A 23,043-nucleotide genomic window follows, 5' to 3' on the forward strand; every position below is an offset into this window, starting at 1 on the left:
AGCAGAGAAAAAACTTACCAGCATTTATCCTCAATTATAACTATAACTTACTTAATTTCCAGATTTGCTATAGCATGTGTGTAAAGGGTATGCATGCTGACATAGTCTGTGCAAGATAAGGAACCTGTGGAAAAAATATCCCTCAGAGGTCAGAAAAATACTCACTTCAGATGCTTTTACATCTCCCAATGGATCCTATTCTGAACCACAATGTCATAGGGTCACAAGAAAGTGGACTTTAGTCAGAGCAGTGTTTCATCCTGGCCACAGTTGGCACATTCTTTGAAAGTGTGAGAATAGGAATGTTGTGCTGTTCAGGCCAGAGGAGTATTTTCCAAGGGTGGTCTTGGAAAAAACAGAAGCTTGTTTGGAGTTCCTGAGAGTGGACAGTGTTTTTTCATAAGCCCAGAAAGGGCTGAGCCCAGGTGGCATTTTCAAGGACAATGCTTAACAAGCATTTTCTCAGAGAGCACTGCAGCCTGGAAAGGAATTAAGGGGGAATGCACCACCATGATATCAAGCTGTCACTGCCAGCTGCGTGGACCATTTGTCATTCAGACCTATAACCTTGTTTCAGCCTTGATCCTGCCTCATCTTGGATCATTGCTACCTCTTGTTCTAGTCAAATGCTTTCAGAAGGAAATTCTTCACCTACTGTACACAGAGTACATCCTATCCATGGCCTTCTCTGCCTTGGCTTTCTGCACAAGCGCATTTTTCTTTCTCACAGGAGGTTAATGCCCACTGATTTCCCATCCTTCTGACTATGCCATTAGTGTTTTGACTAATCTCATTAGTTCCAGTTTATTTACTTTTATTTGACTCCTTCATGACTCTGTAATTTTTTCTTCCCACTCTACTTCTCATCTCCCCCTGCACTGTCTGGTATTATGTTAGCACATTATGGTGCCAGTTTCATAACCCCTCTTTCTCTCTTTCCTTTTGTTACTCAATTTTCTATATTAGTATACAAGCCCTGCAGTGATAGAGCTTTCATTGCATTTCACTGAAAATTTGAATTTTCAAAGGTGTGGGCAAGATTTCCAGTTTAGCAAGTGGCTAAAACACAGACTATCAGAATATCACTGGGTTCTGATATGGCCAAAAGATTGTCCAAATTCTCACCCCTGCAGGCTGGATAAAGAAAAGACCTGCCAGTATTCTGCAGCTGGTATAACTGGAGAAGTGTTTCTGGAGTGCACGGTCACCTAACTCCTCTCCTGAAATGCTTGCCTTCACCTGTGCCAGCCAGACTGAAATGTAGTGTGAGGGTAAGGGAAAGCTTTTACCTTTTGGGCTTGGCAATATTGAAGAAGTTACATAAAATTATAAAAGAAGAGTATGTTATGTTAAAAATGCTGTTGTTTATACTAGACTTCTGTACATTATTACTTTGCAGAGCATTACCAAAGCAAGAAAATATTATCCTGTTTCTCAAAATTAAAGAAGAAAGATCATTAATGATTTTTTTTTGTGTAAAGAAGGGACAGGAACTGAGTATACCATATAATGTAGTTACCTTTTAAAATCAATGCAATTAAAAAAATTATCATAAGTGAATTAATATTATCATTGTTCATGTATGCATACGCAGAGACAAATTTTCTAGCCAAATAATTGTATCACAAACAAAAGATTTTGAATTCCCTTGGTTATTTTGTGCATTTGCAAAGAACAAACACAAGGACTGGACCAAGCAACCTATGTACACCCAGCACTGCTAAAATGCCTACTCATGCCAGGGAGGTCACTGCTGTGGATGAGCCTTGCAGCGTCTGATCATTGGGTAAAATTTGTGAAAATATCTCCTCACTAAACCAGTTGGGCCCTAATGGGTTAGTGTGCAGATCACCCTATTCAGCACTGCAGTCAGATTCCAAACTTAGGACAAAGGTTTCCAGGAAGCTTCTTTGTCTTGGTTAAACATGTCATCTCTCTGTACTGAGTCAAACAGCTGCAGTGTGACCTCTCAGTCATTTTGTTCAAGACCTTACAGGCCATGTGTGGTGTTTACCAAGAGAGACGGTGTTTGATGCAGAGATCTTGTCCTCCTCTCAGGCAAGAATCCAAGCCAGCATAAAAGACATATTATCCTTACCCTTTTGATGATGTGGAATAGGAGGATGGAACTTAAGGATGAGCTGAACTATGATGGTTAGGCAAAGGCAGAGAGTATTGAGACACATCAGTCTGGTTCCTTGGCCAGGGTCTGAACCAGAAGAGGTTTCCTTATGGCTTGTCTCAAAGAGAAACTGCTTGGAAAAAATGGGCAGCAGAAACACTGAGATTCAGTTTAGTAAAATTAGTACACATGGTAGAACTCTTTCCACTAGCATTAGTGTGGTCAGTTTCATAGAACAGCAAGAGAAAAATACAGTTCATGGATAAAGAAATCCAAGGAAACAGGTGAAGAATGAAGGCTATTAATTTAAATGCTCATTTGAGTTTAACTAAGTTTCTAGGAAATAATGAACTACAGGCAATGGCATCTCATCTTCAGTGGTGGTAGGATTCGAAAGAAATTAATGTTAAAGTATTTGGTTGAAAAACGTTTGTATCATTTAATTGAATGTTCAGTAGAAAGAAAAAGAATGGCTCTTCAGGCCTGGTGCTTAGATTTCTGAAATCAGTGGAAATGGTGCTGTATCATTATTTTGGTATGGCCTGAGTTTCACACAGGGGGAAGCAAAGTGATTTGTGAGCTGACAAAGACCAGAGGGTGCACCAGACCTCAACAAGACAGCTGTTTACCTCACATCAGTAGTGCAAAGCCTTTTTACAAAATTGAAAACCTAACTAGTTTCCTGTGCTAGTAGTTACAAGCTTTGGATACCCATAAGGACTGTTTTGGACACCTGAAGTCTTTATACAATTCCCATAGTCTTTGTCAGACAGGCTTGCAGAATTGATCCATAGTGCATCCCATGCCATCTGTTTTATCCACATTCTATTGATACCATCCTTGCAGTGCTGTATATTAGATTTTCAAATGACACAGACAAACAGCAAAGTTTCCCTTCCAAGGCAAGACTTTGTTATAGGAAAACACAGATGTTCACAGAACTTTGTGGCACTGCATTGTGTCAAGCAGTGTTCAGAGTTCAGGAGAGCTTGTTGTTTCACATTTACTCAATAGTTAGATTCCATGAAATCTCCTGCTTCCTTCTTCCCTATTATGTTTCTCACATTTAAGTAGTCTTTCCCCACCACATATATTCTTCCCACAATGAGCAATACCACATATATAGACATATGTAGATAAGACAAGACATACTAGGAAAGTAAACATTATTAGCATTTTTTACCTTAAATGAAATTTAATTTTGGAATACATATTTCCTTTCTGTGTTTTGGTGGTTTTTTTATTTTTTGTTTTGTTTTGTTTTGTTTTGTTTTTTTCCTCCCCTAATCTCTGTTGTTTTTAGCCATTTACAGATCTTCAGAAATGAAGTCTCCAGAACCTCTCATAGCAACCTGCTCAACTGTTTGACCACACTCACAGCAAAAGTGTGGGGTGTTTTTTATTATTTTGCTTGTTTATTTGTTTGTTTTTGTTTAAGTGGTATACATTGTGATTCTTTTTGTGGTATTTGTTATTTATCTGCTCACTGGGTACCCTTGAGAAAAATCTTTCTCTATCTTCTTTACTCCCAACTGTTTTACATACATATGTATAATCCTCCACTGACACTCACCCTCCCTCACCTTCTTCAGACTGAACAGTTGCAGCTCTCTGAGCTACTCCTGACAGAAAACATAGTTAAGTTATTGCACAAGAATATATATAACTCTGAAGTTATATTACCCCAAAGCATATTAATTTAATTTTTATTATTATAAATGGTGTGAAGGAACAACAGCATAAGCCAAAGTCAAGTGGAAGAATGATGGGGTAACCTATATGAATGTCTATTCAGATTATTTTGGATCAAGGCTCCTTCCTCTGTTTAAATAAAACTGGTGCCATTCCTGAAATTTGAATTGTTCTCAGTTTTCTTGCTAAATGGTTTTCTGTATTTTGTTGCTTCCCATCTATTTTTGTCCACTACAACCCAGCATTTGACTGCCTTTGACATTTGTATGATTTTAATCATGGCTTCATTGTGACACTCTCAGAGACCTAGAGATGGGGGCTTCAGTGCTCCTTGCATAACTTTGATAACTGAAAGGGAAATTCCATCACTGAGATTCACTTTTGTTTCACTTTGCAAAGATCAAAACTAGCAATCTTTTAAGAAGATAAAATTAAGCCTTTTTATCATTTTCTCTATGCATTGTTATGAAAACAGACTCGAGGATATGCGGACCAGTGTGTGTATGCAGCTGCTGTCTAAATTTGTTCCAATTTTTTTGTTTATTTTGGTGATTCCGGAGTTTACTTTTTTGACTATAAAGATAAAGAAATTCCTTTCAGATTAAGATTGCCTCTCCATAGCTGCACCTCAAGTATTTCGTATGCAAAGGTGAACAAAATATCTAAAAGTGCAGACACTCTTACTCCTAAATACTCTCCATTCTGATTGTAAGAGGTTAGAGCTGATCTCAAGTAAAACTTCTCTTTTATCTTCTCTGAACTGGACCGTGTGTCATAGTGTTTTCAGCTGGGCAGACTGCCAGCTTTTTATGAACTGAGTGCAAAAGCTCCTTAAGCAGCAAAGTCTGCAGTTCTGCCTCTCAGCAAGGAAAAATACTGTTTGAGTCTACTGAGTAGACCCAAAGAGTCTGTATGGTTGGTTGGTTTGAAGGGAGTGGGAGGCAATTGTGGTGTTTGGCATGCTTCAGCACTGATCCCTTAGAGCTTCAAGAGAATAATTTCAAAGCACATACTGTGTCATTAGATGGCCAGTGGAAAAAGAAAGAAGCCCAGCAGCAACATAACTATTCTCCTGCTGGTGTTGTGAGACATAGAAAAGAACAGAAAGGAAAATTTGGCAGTTTGAACAATAGAAGTTTATAAAGGTAGAACAAAAAAAATGCCATTACCAGTACTCCCATATTTTTCAGTTAAATTCTGCATTGCTCTTGAAAGCTTAGACCACAGCTGATGACCCAAAGAAGAAGCCTGTTTATGAAATCTTTCATTTCTGCTGCTGAGTGCTTCAAGTTTTACTTCATAAGCCATATTGCACTAAGAGATACAGGATTTCTCTCTTTATTTTAAAGGGAGATACCATGTGCCAAATGCACATTATATTAGCAGTGGAGCAGAGCAAGACTTCTAGAGGATATTGACAAATCTGGTGACTTCCTTTCATAACTGGCTGTGGTAAACATATTGAAAGTGAATTATTAGCATATTTATTGAAAGACAGGCATTTTTGAAGAGTGTCAGACTCTTTAAAACACATTAAAGAAGTCAGGAAGTATTGAAAATGTTTATTAGAGAGTCTCAAAATTTTAGGAAAAGTTAGCAAATCTTTTCAGTGAAATCTGTCTTCTGTATAAAGATGGCAAGGGGAATTCCTTAATCAGAATAATCAGTGGATTAGCTGACTGTAATGGATAGCTCCAGCTGCACAGGGATCTATAAGACAGCCAGGGTCATAATCACTTCGTAACAACTCTGACTGACAGTCTCTTGTTAGTATTGGTTTCCTCCTAAATTCCCCTTGAAATTCATATGTGAGTTTGGAAAAATTGGTGGATTTTTTTCTGCAAAATATGAAGAATTTTGACAAATTTCCCTGAAGTATGAGGACTAGTGAAGTGCTATGATTTTTAAGGTTTCTAAAGTTAGTAGTAGAAGTGTATGTTAGTAATTGTGGGGTTTTTTTAAATAAAACATACTATTTTTTTCCCCCTGTACTATTATTTTGAACATGTTTTGCTGTTAAGCAATAACAAAGGACCATTGCTAGCAAGAGTTTTATGCTTCTTTACATTTCCTTACTTGACAATCAACATGAATGCTATCTTTTATGTGATTCACTTGGACGGATGAGAGCTTTTATTTGTCCGACAGAAAATTTCTGAAACATTTTGTAATGGATGTACCCAATGTGTCCTTCCCTCCCACCCCCAGATTATGACTGTGCTAAATCTGCGCATGTAAACCTTAGGAAATATCACTGGTTTTGGTGTGGAAAGGAACTAATGAAGTGGAAGCTCATGTTCCCTCCATGTTCTTTTGCTAGCTGAAGTGCTCTCCTGCAAGATTTTGTTTTGCTGGCTGCTGTCTCCTATAGGATAATCACAGGGCTGCTTTGGGTAAGTCAGGCTTGGCTTATTCGTTTATTAAGCATGTTGCTAATAATGCCAAGGTTGTGGATTTGATCCCTGACTTGGCCATTCACCTTGCGGGTCCTTTCCAATTCAGTATATTCTGTGACTCTGTCACTCAAGAGCAATGATTTAGTGTAGGTTATGCTTATATTCCTGAAGTCTCACTTACGTTTTTCTGTTGGTGAAGCTTTTTTCCCTTCTCACTCCTCTTCAGCTAAGTCAAGCAGTGCAGGTTTCTGAAATGTGGTAGACAGGATCAATTGATTGGCGATGCCAGACTGTAACTGTGGCTATTGAATAGCAGCATCTTAACTAAGGCAGTTATAAAAACAGCTTTGGCAGATCACACAGAAGTGAATCTCTCCAGGAAGAGCACTGGAAGGAGAAATAGATGTCTATCCTTCTCACTGACCACTGTGGGCTCAGCCACAAAATACATATACCATGATCCCAGGAAGAAATTTTTTGTCCTGCTTCTCACCCATCCTCTCTCCTTTGACTTGCTGTCTTACATAGCTGAGGCGTGTCCAGGGACACACAGCAGCAATTTCACCTGGTCCACACTGATGCAGATGGATGGGTAGACAGACCTGCCTGGACACCCAGGCCCTGGCATCTCCCACCTAGTCTCTAAGTGCCATTAATGGACCTGTTCAGGCTGAACATTCACTGAGGCACAGAGGAGAGAAACCTAAAAAACAGGTGCCTGTGCACTGTAGGCACTTTCCAACAGCAGCACCACACTGGCACTGTACAAATTTTGCATGCAGGCACCATTTTCTCAGCCAGAAGGCTGTATTTAATGGAAAATAAAACATCTCCAGGGCCATTGTTTCCAATTGTAGTTGCTGTCATGTTATTTTAATTACTTGAATTTGTTTTGCAATTAATCAGCTAATTTTATATTCTGGCTTATTCTGTTTTAAACATTTCTGCTCTTTTTTTTTTTTTCTCTACTAAATGTGTGAACAAACTGCTGTGATACCGATATATGTATAAAAAACCAGTAATGAGATATAGATCCCCATCAATTTTTTTCCATCCACATTAAAAAGGTAAAAGTTTTTCAAAGTTTAGGCAGTTGACAGAAGGTAGTCTATTATGAAAAGGTTTCAGTGGAAGGACCTTACACCTCTTTCTTTTTGATAAACAAATACTATTTATATTTCCAAAATGTATTGCCATTATAAAGGGAAATAAATTTTAATTCTTATGTGTCAGCCTTGGGTATTATTTGGTACCTTAGATTCATGTGATGTTGTTTTAATGCATGCATACACATACCTTTTCACCTCTGTGTATGTGTTAGGTGTGGGGAACACTTTGCTATTTTTGTTTCAGTGAAAGGAAGGCAAGTTGTCAGCAGAAAAAATACAGCCTTTCAGCTAACAATGAATTTGTGAACCTCCATGGATTTCAACTGAGGAGCTGGCCAAGTTCGTTAACAATCTCTAGATCAATCTGCCTGCTCTGTACAGGTGAGAATAAAACTACGCAGTCCTCAGAAGCCAGAGGTACATGATAGGCTTGCAAAAAAACCCATGTGATCAGATGGATGTGAACTTCATCTTATGATTTCGTTTGTGAAATGTACAGCGTCAGTCCTCTGAGAGTGGCTTGGGGAAGAATAGCCTCTGCTATATTACTGGATAGCAAAATCTTTTTGTAGTTATAATCAAGTAGCAATTATTTTGTTGGAGGGTAAACAAGATGAACAGTGAATTAACAACTGCAACATCATTTTTTTATTTCACTATTAAGGATATACATCATGGCCTAAAATACAACTGCCACTCACTTTTAAAGCAGCTCTAGTTGAGGCTGAACCAGAAGAGTTTGCTCTGGGTTCACCACAGCTGATGTTGCTACTCTTATCTCTAAAGAGCTTAGACCCTTTTGCCCTGACAGAAGCTTCTGTCCTGCTGCTTTCCAGCTTGCCTCCACCTCTTTCAAACCTTGGGGCCAATACTCCTATGGACTCCATGAACTTCTGTGCAATGTGTTTTGTGAAAAATTCAGTTTCCACCAAGTTCAGCTTTTTCAAACCGTGCCCCACTAAGAAGCACTTTCTGTGACCATTTGGCACCCAGTGCCAATGAACAGTTGTGCCATTTCCTTCACCTGCAGTTCTTGTGACCTCAGTCTCAGTGAAGACCACAGAATTACCTGCTAATCTGTGCACAAGGACTGAGCCTTGCTGACAGCAGGTTCAAGCATCAGTCTTGACAAATGCTTAAAGCTGACCTCTTTACTTGGCTACTTGGGTCTGCACCACCTGTTGATCTGTCATATATTTCAGCCCACTGAAAATCTCTTTGGTGTATTTCTTTGTGCTTCATGTATGTTGAGGATCAGTTTGAACCGTTTTTCTTTGGCTGCACAGAAAAATACTTTGGAATAAATCATCTGGCATTTCACACATTTTAGTAATACTGCTATATAAGTGTGAAATCCTTTATCTGCTGCCAGTGGAACTCTCCTTCTTGTCTTCTGCTTCTTTTGCTTTATTTTGCTTTGAACTTACTTGAGTTTTCACCTTCTGCTTTATATCCTTTACTAGCAGCTGCCCTTTTCTCACAGGTAGTTCACATTCATAATAACCCCTTCTACCATCTATAGCTTTCCCTATTTTTTTTTCAGATGGATTTTTTAAACTACTTTGGCCTATGAGATTGTATAATTTATAGAAGGGGGTGGGAGCTGGGACTGGTGCTGTAAGTATGCTGTAACTTTTATTAATATGGAGGTTTAGACTAGGTGAACTGTCCTTCCTTTCCTGAATATGTGTCAAGAAAGCATGGCGTGGGAGAAGAGTTCAGAAAAAAGATTCTGTATGTCATCTGGCAGGTTTCCACTAACTTCTCTGGAGCTAAAAAAATTACTCAATATGCTTATAGGCCCTAGATGCTGCATTATGGGAAGTGCATTTTTGAGTAGGTGTTTGATGCCAACACAGTGAAGCATCTTCTTAAGGAATGATTATCTCTAAGACAAGTCTGAGGCAAATTGAGGAGAAAAAGTAGATTTTTTCAGAGTAACAGAAGCGACAATACCTTGCTTTTTCATGCAGTAATTGATGTTGTATGCTCAGTTAATATTCAGTAATTCATATTCTGATTACTGCATTTAGTAATTTCAGAAAAATCTTAATTTATTTTGTCCATTAGAGAAGCATTTAACAAACAAGTATCTAGTCATTATCACTACTAGTCATTATCCTACTTTACCTGCTTGTGATACCTAATAGGCTAATCCTTTCTGAGATTAAAAATTTAAAATCAGTTCAGATTTGGTCTAGGTACATTTCTGTTGCTTTAGATCAAGGTTTTCTGAGCAAAACATCTTATCTGCTGCAGAACATGGGAGCGCAGATGGCAGTGGTGGTGTTCCAGTAACATTTCCATGCCTGATGTTGAGGAACACATTCACTGAGGTAGCTCGGGGTGCAGCTGCAGTGGGAGCTGCAGGTGGAGCTCTGGCTGCTGGAGCCCAGGCATAGAGCCCATGAAGAACCAACCCTTGGCACGACAAGGGCCCGGGGACCTGTGGCCCAGCCAGGTGACTGGACACTGAGACACAGCAGGAGTCCATGATCCCAGATCTTCCCAGGCTTAGAATGGTGAGGGGATAAAAGCCCAGGAGCTCCTTTGTTCTGGGTCCCTCCTCAGAGACACCAGCTCGAGCTGTTAGTTTGTAATTGCACTGTGATTAAATTATTTTAATGGTTGGGACACCCGAGACTGCTATGGGAAACCTGAGGATGGAAACCTGGTGTGATTGTGTGAGTGAGGGGACGTAGCTGGGAAGGGGCCTCAGTCTGAGCTCAGTTGGTGCAGGAGTGACTGCCAGAGTGGCTCCTGGGTGGTTGAACAGGGAAATTCCCTTAATGCTGGGTGCTGTGAACTTGCACCAGAAGAGTGAAAAACATATGTTGGACTCCATTAAAAAAATGTTCATTTTCATCAAACCTGATTCAGTTATGGACAAAAGGATGACAATTTGCTTCCCTTGTCATGTTCAGAATGACCCTGGGTGCATAACAAGATTTATGCCTTTGAGTGCAGCAAAGCTTCTGACCTCAGGAACATTTCTTGGCAAGGAGTTTCACAGGGAAATTGTGCACTAAAATAAATGTGTTTCTTTCCATTGGTATGAAATGTGTTGTCAGTTGCATAGGATATTTCCTTTCCTTTCTTTTTTTGATATTACTGGTGAAGATGGTGGTTCAAATTCTTTTCTCTGTCTGATGCCTATCCAGCCCACCAAATAGCCTTTAGGGGTTCTTCTGAGGGTGGTGAGTAAATGGGCATTATTAGCCTGTTAAACCTTAGCTGTCTTTTATGTGTGTTGAGTCATAGAATTGATTTACTCTAAAAAATATTTATATGCAGAGTCTGTATGTAGAGCTAATACCAGCTATACCAACTGACCTAAGATATGATGGTAATAAGAATTCAACAGGAAGAAAATATTTATGTGAAACAATTTGTCACTAGTGTATCTGTAGAAATAAAATGCAAAGGTACCTGAAATGATGTTTGGTAAACAAGCACTTCAAAATCTGAAGTAACTTAGGAGGTGTTTGCTGTTGGAAGAATACCAGTACTTTACAAAGAGTATTCAAGCATTTAGAGTGCCTTGGAAAGCAAATACTTCTTGACATTTCCTGTTAAACCTGTGCCACCATGACAACCATACTATTGTTCCTTTTCTTCGACTTTCTACTACGTGATTCTGTAATTCTACTTTTTTTTTGTTTTAATTAGAGGAGCTAGAAGTAACTGCGTGAGTCCTTTTAGTGTATTTTAAGTGCTTTTAAATTGGGTATATTTTGCTTGCAAAGTATCTCTGAATTATTCAACTGACTCAGAAGAGGGAGGTAATACTTTATAAAGTCCTTTCACCCCTTCTATTTGTCACAGACATTTGGGAGTACTTTTGATAGCAACATTAACAGTGCTGATGACAAGTTTTGCAGTTTTTGCCTTTACCATGTGCAGATAAGTGCCAAGACAAATAAACCACAATAAGACCATCAGTGTTAAACTTTCTGGCTGTTGGGTGTTCGTTCTTTCCCTTTTCCCTCTGTGGAATTTTCCCCATTGTCATGTTAAGATACCTGTTGACTGGGCCCTGGTGGCAAAGGGGGGGGGGGGGGAAAGGAGAGAGAAGAGGGGAACCCCTGCAAGATTCAAACATCCAGAAGAGCAGACAGAAGGCTCTGGCTCGGCCCCATTTCCCCCGCGGAGTTCAGACAAGAAGGACGATCGCTGCCTGTGCCCCATCCCTGCCATCCCAGCGCCAGGAGCCATCCTCACTGCTGTCAATCCCTGCCCTGCTGCCTTCTCGCTGTAACCTGCCACCATCCAGCACTCTGCTGAGCACCAGGACCCACACCGTGAGCAGAGGGCTCTCTCTCCATCTCTCTTCCCCTGGGACAGCTCTGCCATCACCCCCAGCCCTCCTGCAGCTCTGCGGGACCCGCCCGCCCCCAGCACCGGGAACTGCAGCTCAGGGAAAAGGTGCCTGCAGCCAAAAAACACTGGGACTGAGTTACTGTTCTGTTTGTGGGTAATTTCATAGCTGTTGTTGTTCTTGTTTGTCTTGTTAAATATACTAGTAAAGAACTGTTATTCCTACCCCCATATCTTTGCCTGAGAGTTCCCTTAATTTCAAAATCTTAATAATCTGTAGGAAGGAAGGATCACATTTTTCAGTCCAAAGGGAGGCTTCTGCTTTCCTTAGCAAACACCTGTCTTTCAAACTAGGACACTGGCAAAGCAGATGGTTCCTTTAGGTGCAAGTATTTTACTTATAATATGTGTAGAGGAGTTGAGTGAACTATTAAAGTTCTGAAGTCTAAAAATAGGTATTTTTTTGTGCTTTGTTCTGACTATCATTAATTAAATGGTATGGTTCAAATTGCACCACATGGGAAAAACTGGTACAGATAACAAACACAGAAGTGATTCATTTAGTGTTGGTTCTGTATGTACCTATTTCTTTTACTGGCCATGTAGATTCTCAGTAGGTTCAAAACATTTGCATTTCAGCCAGGGTTTACTGTCCTCCCTGCCTATTTCCACAGCTGCTGTTCAGCTGTGCTGATGGATAAGAATGAAGAACATAAAAATTCTAAGGCAAAATGCTCTGAAGTGTTTTCTATCACCCGATAATCAAATAGTTTAATTCATAATTCTTATATGAAAACTAATTGCTCAGGGTTCTGATGTCTTATTTGGTCGCTAGAAGTTATCTCTGAAAACGTAACAGGTCCAGAGTTACGTGCATTTCTCATGGCAGTGTTTATCACACAGTTACTCATATAATCTCCAATACATTGTCACTAGAACAATGTTCTAAAGCCCCTGATTAAAAATTTAATACCCAGAATAAATCTGATTCTGTACATGAGACTCTGATACTGCATGGGACACTGTCTAAAATCATCACCAATAAAAGATTCCTGAATTGATATCACAGAGACAACAATGGAAAAAATAATAAAGGAGCTTCTAATATTTTATTGTACTTGCTTTAAATCAGCTGATGCAGTCTACATTCTGATCTCTGGAAGTCCATTATAACTAGAACTTGGGAGGATATTAATGTTTTAATAACAATTGAAAACTGAGATATATCTCCCTCATATACTCTAATTTCCATGCCAAATAAACTGAATTACGAGGATATACTGACGTATTTAATGTTAAAAATATAATGTCCTGTGAATAGTTACTGAATAAAGATTTCTATGTATTACAATAATTCTACAGTTTTCTTACATTGCCTTTAAAAAGTCTTGCCCTGCTCTATATCATTATGAGGTAGTGAACAGTCACTGCATAGCATCATGAGCAAATCTGTTTATAAATACGAACACTGCACACAAGAGCTCTATAAACTGTTCAGCAGCTAACAGGTGTTTATAACTGGCTGTATTTAAAATATATTGCTTTTAAAAACTTAAATTGTTAATAATTTCTTTAAAAATGGTTTGCTTACTTGGAGAAAAATTATCTGTTATGAGCATTATTAACTGAGAAATCCTTCACACTGGTTTAGATACTGTCTGCAAACTGCCAACATGACTTGATTTAGAGCTGGTCACATCATGCAGATGTGACAGAGGATGATTTTCTCGAGTGCATGTCATGCACGATGAGTTGGGTGAAAGTATTATTAGGAGGAGTATTTTTCTTAAAATGTTCTACTCTTACAGTGAAAGTGCAAGATACAGTATTATTTGTAAACAACACAACAAAGTGTAGTATCTGCAATACACCACACAGAAGTATAACCACTAAATGACAAGACATCACCCCAGAAAGTGGCTGCTGGAATTGACAGAGGTGACAATCAGGTTCTGAAACTGTTTTGTTCTGATTGCATATTCATGATTCCTCTCTATAATATGTTACAGTTACTGTGTGAGTTGCTCTAAGCAGGTGTTCTAACATGACTAGACTGACACCTTTTACTTTGAGATTTGAAAGTCTAATCTTTCACACTGTTCCTTTCACCTTTTTTCCCACTGTGTAAATCTTGACATGCAGGCTCAGTTGTGAGACACATCCAAGAACACATACATGCAGGAGTACAACAAACTGTTGCTACACCAGGGATGGTGGTTTACTGGTACAGCAGAAACCTGGTCTTACACCATGCAGCCGACCCAACAAGTAGGTGTTAGTAACTGGTGAGCACTCATCAGAGTGTAGCTCTAATGAGTAGATGAGGTTAGTAGCCAATTAGTAGCTGTGAAATGTGTTTCCATACCCACCCATGAGCAAATAATTTGTCTGAATTTCTCTCTGGCCTTGGGTAGCTCTTAATAAGATGACTCTCCTATTTGCTGTTTATTTGACTCATTTGGCTTTTAGGAAGCCTCTTCCAACCTGCTGTGCCACAACAACAACAGCTGGTGCTGAGTGAATGATAAAGCTGCAGACACTCGTAGAAATAAACTGTTCCATTTGCCTCTTGGATAACCAGAAGGCAATGTTCTCTCTTATTTTATGACTTTCATTCAAGTTCAGAGAGAAATTTGTAGGGAACAAAGCAAAGATATTATCTATTCCTATTTTTTCTTTCATTGTTTGTTTTTCAGAAAAAGTCAAATGAGTTTGGCAATTTTCCAAATAAATTATGATTTTCAAATTTTCTTTTCTTGTTCTCCCAGAAAGCAAAATTTTATCAAAAACTGAAGTTTTATGTAACTGCATTCCTGAAGATTTTCCAGATTGTATCAATACATAGTCAGTGGCACAGAAAGGAAATGGCTGTAAGAGGAAGTAATGAAATGTGTGCAAAAAGAGAGATAAGCGAAGTGCACTTTTATTTCACATTAATTCTCTCCTTTTTCTCATCTTCCTGCTAACTGTACACAGAAAAGTTTTAACTTGATAGCCATGCAAAATTAGAAAAGGTGGGTTTTATAAATAAAAATATCTTGTGCAATTAAGAATTACTAATTCCTATCCCCCTCCATTCGTGGACAATGGAAATATATACTATAGATTGTAACTCAAGACTCAAAGGCACGTGAGGGATCTCAGATTTACTGTTGCTTTGTCCAGTTGCTGCCTTACACCTGACCTTCCTCAAATCAGTCCTTCTGCAATTTTTCTGTGTGCTGCTGCCCATGTTTTCATGGCAGAAAACACAGAAATCTTACATTGACTGATCTCTCTCTCCATGCAGTTCTAAAGGCCATCATACATCACAGTCATATGGATTTGAGTATTTTATGAGTTAAATATGCTTCTGAGTGAAAGAAGAGAGGGGCATATCTCTGCAAAGTGGACAAGCTTGCAAAGAGTTCTGTAGACAGATGAAAGTTGACTTTTATGCCTTAGGGACAGTGACCAGGATCTCCGGATAATTACCTTTTGCTCTCTTTGTGCATCCAGTATAAACACATCTGTGTTTGTTCAACTCATTGAGGATGAGCAAGTTGCATGAGAGGAGTATCTGCTGTAGATTAAAGCAATAGCTCCTGGTATTTTGACAAAACCAGTCAACAGCAAACCTAGGCTTTTCAGACTTGGTCACCTGGTTTTAAGGTATTTGCAGTGAGTTGACCAGACAGAGAACATTGTTGAGTCTTGTTCTTTAATGGGGAATAATTCACATGGCAACACCATAGACTGTTGTCAACATTTCTGCAGTACTGAATCAGCCTGGAGCAGCAGCTGAAAAAGTATTCAACCTACCAGAAAGTGCATTTTTATGTCTAAATGGGAGAGTGCATTTAAAAACTAGAGTGGAACTACAGAAAGCTGGTCCCTTCACCATGCAGCATGCAACCTTTCAAGAGTCTCCGTGCCTGTCCCAAATCCCAGACCTGCCAGCAGCTGATTAGAAAGAGTGAAATCACCTTAGATGGCAGAGCTGATCGAGCCTTGCTGTTGTCAGGGGGAAGGCACAAGTTACTTTTCTGTCTGGCTACCCCCTGCTGCAGAGACCTACCTCCCCTTTTGCAGGTGCTGTGAGTCCTCCGTGAGCTCTGGGTCCAGCACTGACACCTCTCTTGTTCACACAAACCAGAGTGATGCTGTGCCACAGTCTGCTAACTCTTCCATCAGGTGAGGGGACAGGCAGCCCTTTATAATCCCATTGCTGACCTTGTTAAAAAACGTAAGGATGTTCTCTTTCATTACTCATGGTCCAGAAAATATTTGTGAACATGCAAATTTTGGAAGAGGTATCAAAAAAGAAGACAATTTTTGTAAGATGAGGATGTGTTTTTGCAATTCTACTGCTTTTTAAGATGTCATACATTGACATGAAGCCTTGTAAATTTTCTGATTATACTGGTAAAGTTTCTTCTGCTAGTGTTAATACCTTTATCAGTTTTTAGCATACACCGGTGCTTTTCTGTATACAACAACAACAACCACTACCATGGTAAAACACAGTTTGTTAAAAATTGAAGTTTCATAGAAATTTTCCCCTTAAAAAAAAAAAAAAGAGAGAGAGAGAAAAATTAAGGTCTTTGAGCACATTTTCAGTTTTCTTATGTCAAAGCATTTCATTAATGTCAACACAACTTTTCTTCATTTTATAGAGTACATTAATATAATACATGTATATGTGTATACTTATGCATATGTATATATGCTGTATATGTATAGAAATTATGCTACTAGATGTTTACTGTAACACCCTTTGAGTTTTATAATAAATGGAGAGCAAAATGTTTTAATGATGTTTGCAAATACTTAGATATTATTGAAATTAGTAATTTCAGGTTTTAATTTCATGGTAATTTTTCTATTTCATGGTAAATATGCGATTTTTTTTTTTATCTTTTACTTTTGACTGCGGTATGAAGTAATATACTTCTGCTAAATGATAGGAATGTCTTCAGAACACAAATTTAATGTTTAATGAGTTTTCCTCACCTTTTAATGAAGTAGCAACACACATTTTACCACAAGATGGCAGAGGCGAGTTGTGAAATTTATGGGCAAAGATGTATGGAGACACGTGAAAATCTGAGAAAAAGAAGATAGAGGTTTGATAAAGCAACAAGAATGAGGATATTATGAAGTCAGAGGGAAAAGCCCAGCTTTAATTCACTTTTTTGTGACCAAACACAGCAGCATGTATTTTATTTTAAGATTATATATCATGACTTTCTCATAGCAAGACAAAATTGGCTACAAGATCTAATTACAGTTACCCAAGATCTTATTTTTCTTTTAAATGACGTTTTTTCAGATACAGATTGCACTCTCAAATACATATTTTTATATTCATATTCATATGGCTGAAAAGTGTTCATATATTTTCTGCTGTTAACTAAGAAGTAAGAACCCACAAAATATTTTACAAAAAAAAATAAATTGAAAAGACAATAAGGGACATTCATTACACATGTAGTGTATAAATATGTAACAAAAATTGTATTGTATTAATAATATTAACTAATATTTTATTAATAATATTAACACTTTATTATCCCAGATCTTGTTCTAGATATCATTCAAATTCAAAATAAAACCCCTATAAGTAGTGAAGTACTGCAAAGCAGAGAGCTGCCATAAATATATATGTTCAATCATGAAAGGAACCATCCATCATCAGTGGGCATACCGTGATCTTCCCTGTTCCTAACAGAGAAATAGAAACATGTTTTTCACACTACCTTAATAAAAATCCTGCAATCCTTTTTATTCTGATCTAATTTAAGTCTGGCAAGAAAGTGAGTGGAGTGCAAAAGCCAAACCAACAAATTCCAAACTGCTGGGGGGGGGGAAAGTGGTGTTTTTTCCCCAGTTTTGTATGAAGCAGCTTGGACTGCGTGCCTGTTGGGAAAAAACACACCTATATTGGCAATTATGAATACTGCTTTACCATGGCAGTGCACAGAATGACGATTTTGAGATGTTGGTGCAGAGTGGGTCTCCCTCCTTGTAGTGGAAGAGTGCAGGAACCAAGCCCAGCTTGCAGCAGCTCAGGAGTTGTCCACATGAGTTAGGCCCTTCCTAAGCCACAGCTCTCTACGGAGGAATGTGGATTTACTTGAGGTAATGTAAAACCTTCCTGTTAGACTTGCAAGAGGAAATGGTTCATCCAAATGGATCCCTGCCAAAGTCAAGAATGGCTATTCTGGAAGCATGGCTTTTCCCCATCCAGCACATGCACTTGTTGATAAAGGGTCACATTTGGATACTTGTGTCTTTCCAAAATGTGAGAGGGGCAGCTGAGGGTGTCTGCTCCGTGAGGTAGCATGGAATTCTGTCTGAGACAGATTCTTGGCGTTTTCTTCTGACATTGTCAATTCAGGTCAAGTTCCTACTTCACAGCTTTCAGATGGGTTTCCAGCAAGGTGATATCACCCTGCCAGGTGGTATCATGGAGCAAGGAGAGTCATCACACAGCTTCCAAGCCAGCAGTGCAGCAAACTTGGGAGGAAAGGGCTGGCTGTCTCAGCTGTTGTGTGGGGACAAGACGCAGCATGGTAGGATGCAGGGGACAGGAAGATCTTGCACTGAGTCTTTGTATAAACTTAAGTTTCCCCACCTGTCCCTCAACTGCTGTTACTCCTTTGGGTCTTTGAGAGTACTGTGGTTTACAGAAATGCATGTTTTGATGTCAAAAACACCATATAAGTAATCTCCCCATTGTTGGACAAATATGGATGTTGGTTCCCTAAGGCATTGGAAAAGAAATTCCAGTGGGAGGGATGTCTACAAGTCACCAAAAAGTTTCAGCCTGAAGTGCTCGAGTGCATTTTGCTAATCTTTAGCATAGCTTTCCTTTATTATTATTATTATTATTGCTCATAATTTGGAATTTGGTTTGGATTTTTTTTCACCTTTGACCAAATTCTAATCTGCTTTGCAATTGCTATGTTGATTGAAGTTTTTGAAAGCTGATTTTTAGTTCCTGTAGTTTCTTGGTTTTGACTATGATAACTTCTTTTTTCTTCATTATATTTTATGGCTTTCCTGATTTATGCAAATTGTTGTTATCTCCATTTACTAAGAGGTAGATTCCACCTCTGCTGAAACCACCAAGGGCTGCACTATTCTCATGAATGAAAGTTAAATAAAGTTATGAACGCCTTTAAGATAATTCATGCATCATGTAAGTCTCACACTGGCAAATGCCAATAAGGTGCAGGCTTTATTCTGGCATCTTGGTATCCTTTAGTTTTAACCTGCTACTGAACAAAAGTGACTGTCAGTTATTTTTATGGTTTTCAGAACACTTTATTTCAACACAGACTGAGATGATTTTGTTTGCTCAAGTGAAAGCTTGCTTAGTGAAAGCTGCTTAAGCTTACTTTATAGATGTGTTCTTGGCTCATTACAGTTTCAGGTTGCCACTGTTTGGAAGTCTCAAAGAAGAATGGGAAGAGTCCAAGTCCTGTAACACCACCATAATTTCTACAAATCAGATTCACAAAGGTAAAATTCAGCTTGACTCCTGAAATCAATTTTCTGCAGGAAAAAACAGAGAAGCTGTGTTTTCAGTTTGCTTCTGTAGTAGTATCATCTTTTTGATGTAAGATTTATCTTATCCAAATACAAGCTTCCAAATGGAAACCACTTGTACTCAATGATAAATAAGAAATGTGCTTACCTTTTCCAGGTGTTCTCTACCATGCCCTGAAAACTTTGAAAGTTCTACTTCTATTGTGAGTTGATTTAAACTCTTTTGACTGCATTGTCAAAGACGGAAAATATGCTCATAAAAAAAGTCACCATAAAGTTTCATTTGGAAACATGTTTTGTTTTTTTTTTAAAAAAGTCTGTATTCCAGACAAACTTGATACCATTACCACTTTTAGAAGGAACAATCAAAGGATGTAGGAATAGGAATGACTTCTGTACTTTTTAATTTTTCTAAATGTGAAAAGCGAGTGTAGCTCACATATGAAGTTTCAGGTTGTGTGCACTGTCTCAGAAGCATGTAGTGGTTAAGCATGACAGAAAAATGGAATTGGTATGTTCTTCTTTGAAATTCCTGGTGAGAAAGCTAGATTAGAAATTAAAAAGAATGGAAATAAAATGGATAATATATAAAAAAGTTACTTTTTAAATTCTCACATGCACATACAAGAACAGATATTTCTTAGCTTTCCACATTTTTTCACGCACTGGAGAATAATATTGTCTTATATGTATTACTCTGTAACTCTCAAAAATAGCAATTACTCTGTAACTCCCAAAAAAACAGTATAAAAAGTGTCAATAATTCATTTTTACGCATCACTTGGTTTTGAAAAGAAGAAAGCTGAATTTAGGGTGTGAGTCAGGTCCATATTGTAAAGAAAATAAACAAATTAATTTAAAGCAGCTTTCTCTTTTGAAAATGAAATAAAATACATGATTTTATGGGCATTTGATTTATCTCAGTATCTTTAGTTTGGGCTATTGACATGTAACATTAAAAAATTTCATGATATCTGGCTCCAAAAAGTCCTTGCAATTGGAAAGTGAAAATTTGCCCCTTACATTTCACCAGAAATAAGGATTGTGAGATCATTGGTTTTTCAACTATTCTGTTGATAATACATCAGAAAAAGATCTGATCCATTCTTCCAGATCTTTCCATATACTAATTGGAAAAGAATAAAAGTGTTTTATTCCCATAATGCTACAAGCATATTTCTGAACACAGAATAAGAATAGAGATATCAGTACTTCATAATTACTTTCTAAATTAGAAGTATTACAAGTAGTGCAAACTAAAGAAGGAGGAAAAAAGATTGAAGTTCATATTATAGTGGATTCAACAGTTCTGTTTGACTTTCAGTTTACAGCTGAAGTGAAATGTTTTCTCTCTCCTTCAGGTACTCTCAGAATTTCAGTATGACTTTGACTATATATGAGGTTTTTCCAAGATCTATCTTCCTCTGAGGCTCCACATTTTTAATTATTGCTTACAAGTTCAAGATGTATGTAAAAACTTCACGAGGTTCTGTAAAAAGCCAGAGCAGAAAAGACATTGCTGCCTGCAGAAGAGCTTATTGCCCTCTTTGAGAAATGCTGCATGGAACACTTTTTTTTTTTCATTTGAATAAAATGCGTTAAAATTCGGGGATAATTTCAACATTTTTCCTTGGTTATTTTGAGCAAAATATTTCCATTTATCAAACAGTTTCACTATCAAACTAGGCTACTCTGAAAAAGCCAAGGAAAAATGCCAAACCTCTTGCATTTAAATACTACAAATCCATTTTTATATCTGCCAAGTTTTGCTGGGCTTCACACCACAATTACTTGAAACTACAAATTTCTTACTGTGCCACTCTGGCTTTCCAGGGATTAATTTGGAAAAGAGAAGCAATAGCCCACATGTGTGTGTTCTCTACCAAGATTCTTTCTCTAAAGTTTTTTTTTTTTAACAGCTTTTTATCTGTTTTCTATATCTTTAGAGTTTTAGAGAATAAAACCTTTTAGACAAAAGTTTTATATCTTGCAATGAGCACCTGGCCATGAAATCCTCCTAAGTTTTAATCAGTGCAATAGTATGAGCTCTCTTTCATTTGTGACAAGGAACTTTACTGCAATACTATCAACATACAGCTCATGCAAAAACTCCTCATATGATTAGTACTTTCCTTACTAATTATGACACTTAAGCACTTCAGAAAACACTTGTCATCTTCAAAGCTTTCTTCAAGCATTAAGTGATATTTGTTACACGTTAAAATATTGACAGGGGCCAGGCAGAGAAAGAGCAGCCTCTTTGTGGGAGCAGGAAAAGGAGTAGAAGGGTTTGGGACTCGGTTCTGTTTAAAGTTGTCCTCACACAGCCTTTTCTGCAGCCAGGCATGTTTACATAGCCAGTAATTTCACCCTCACTTATCCCCCAGCTGCCTGCCACAAGGTTCTGCACAAAATAAAGCTAGACCCAAACCCTGGCCTCGATCCCACCATCTACTTTCCCAGGGCATGAGGGCCAGCAGATCCCTCCACTGCATCCTGGCCAACAAACCAAGCACCCTGGTCACTGCTCCACCACACCCTGTGGCATTGGCATCCTTCCTCCTGGGTTTCCTTTTGCAGAACTGAGACAGCCAGTGCTCCAGTGATCACATGGAAGGAGTGCTCCTCCTTCGAGCAAGCCCTTCTCAGCTCCTGCAGAGGGTGGTAGCTTCTTTATGTAGTCTTTGAATCTCACCGAGTTACACGATATAAGCCAGAAACAAAGCTATTACAGAGTATTATGTTCAAGCCATTTAATTGCAACAACCACTATCACAAATCTTGGTTTTCTAAGTATATTTACTAGTGAAAACCCTATGGGATAAACATTCAGGGAAATTTCATGGGGTTGTGTTTAATCTCCTGTAGCACATATACCACACAACCCTTGCATTGGAAGAGCAGCAAGACTGGCATGTGAACCAGAAAGTCATAATATCATGAATGTTTTTATTTGAGGCTCTTTTCCTTACCTAGTCTTCTATGTCTCCTTTGTATGTTATCACTGGACACATTATTTATTTTACCCATGCCTCAGTTTCTCTAACTGTACAATAACGAAATTCACTCTTCCTAAAGTGCTTAAAATCTCTGGAAAAATTATACAAATTCAGTCCTTTAAATTCTCTGGAACACTGTCAGATTTGTACAATATCTGTGGCAAAACTTTGCAGACAAAAATATTTCTGCAAGTACAATATATACCACAATATGAGACTCTCTGTGATTGCAAAGGCTGCATTGAGCTAATGGTCCTTGACAGACCATTGTTTTCACACTGGCAATGCAAATCCAGTCAGACCTAAGAGACCAGGCACTGACTCCAGGGTAAATACTAAACTTCAGACTAGTAACAACATATTCATCTAAATAGAAGTGTTTCCTTTCAATATGTAGAGATTTTTTTCCTGATAATATAAATGGCATTTGGTGAGTAAAGTCCATGTATATATATTGACAGTTACTGTCAGTCTCCACATAATTTCAATACAAATCTTACAACTGAAGGGAAAATATTAGGAAAGTAAATATTTGACATACAAACAAGCAAACAAATAGTGCTTAAAGCATCTAAATTCCTCTTACTGGGGCACAAACACTGCCCTAAAAGACACTATTTCCTTCAGTGTATAGTTTCAGTAACAGACGTTTCATATCATCCTCTGAAGAGCAGAAGGAAAAGTTGTGTAGTTTGAAATATATCTCAAAACTTCCAATTCATTCGAGTACAATTCCTATACATGGTTTATATAATCATTTTAGTGTGCTGTTGATCACACTACATGAGTCATTGCTCTCTGTACAGAAGATATACCAACTCCCTATTTTGCATTACCTTCAGTAGCATATAGTGGTTCACCCTAAAAGCTGAACC

This window comes from Cinclus cinclus, chromosome Z, assembly GCF_963662255.1.
Source record: "Cinclus cinclus chromosome Z, bCinCin1.1, whole genome shotgun sequence".
NCBI classification, from domain to species: domain Eukaryota; kingdom Metazoa; phylum Chordata; class Aves; order Passeriformes; family Cinclidae; genus Cinclus; species Cinclus cinclus.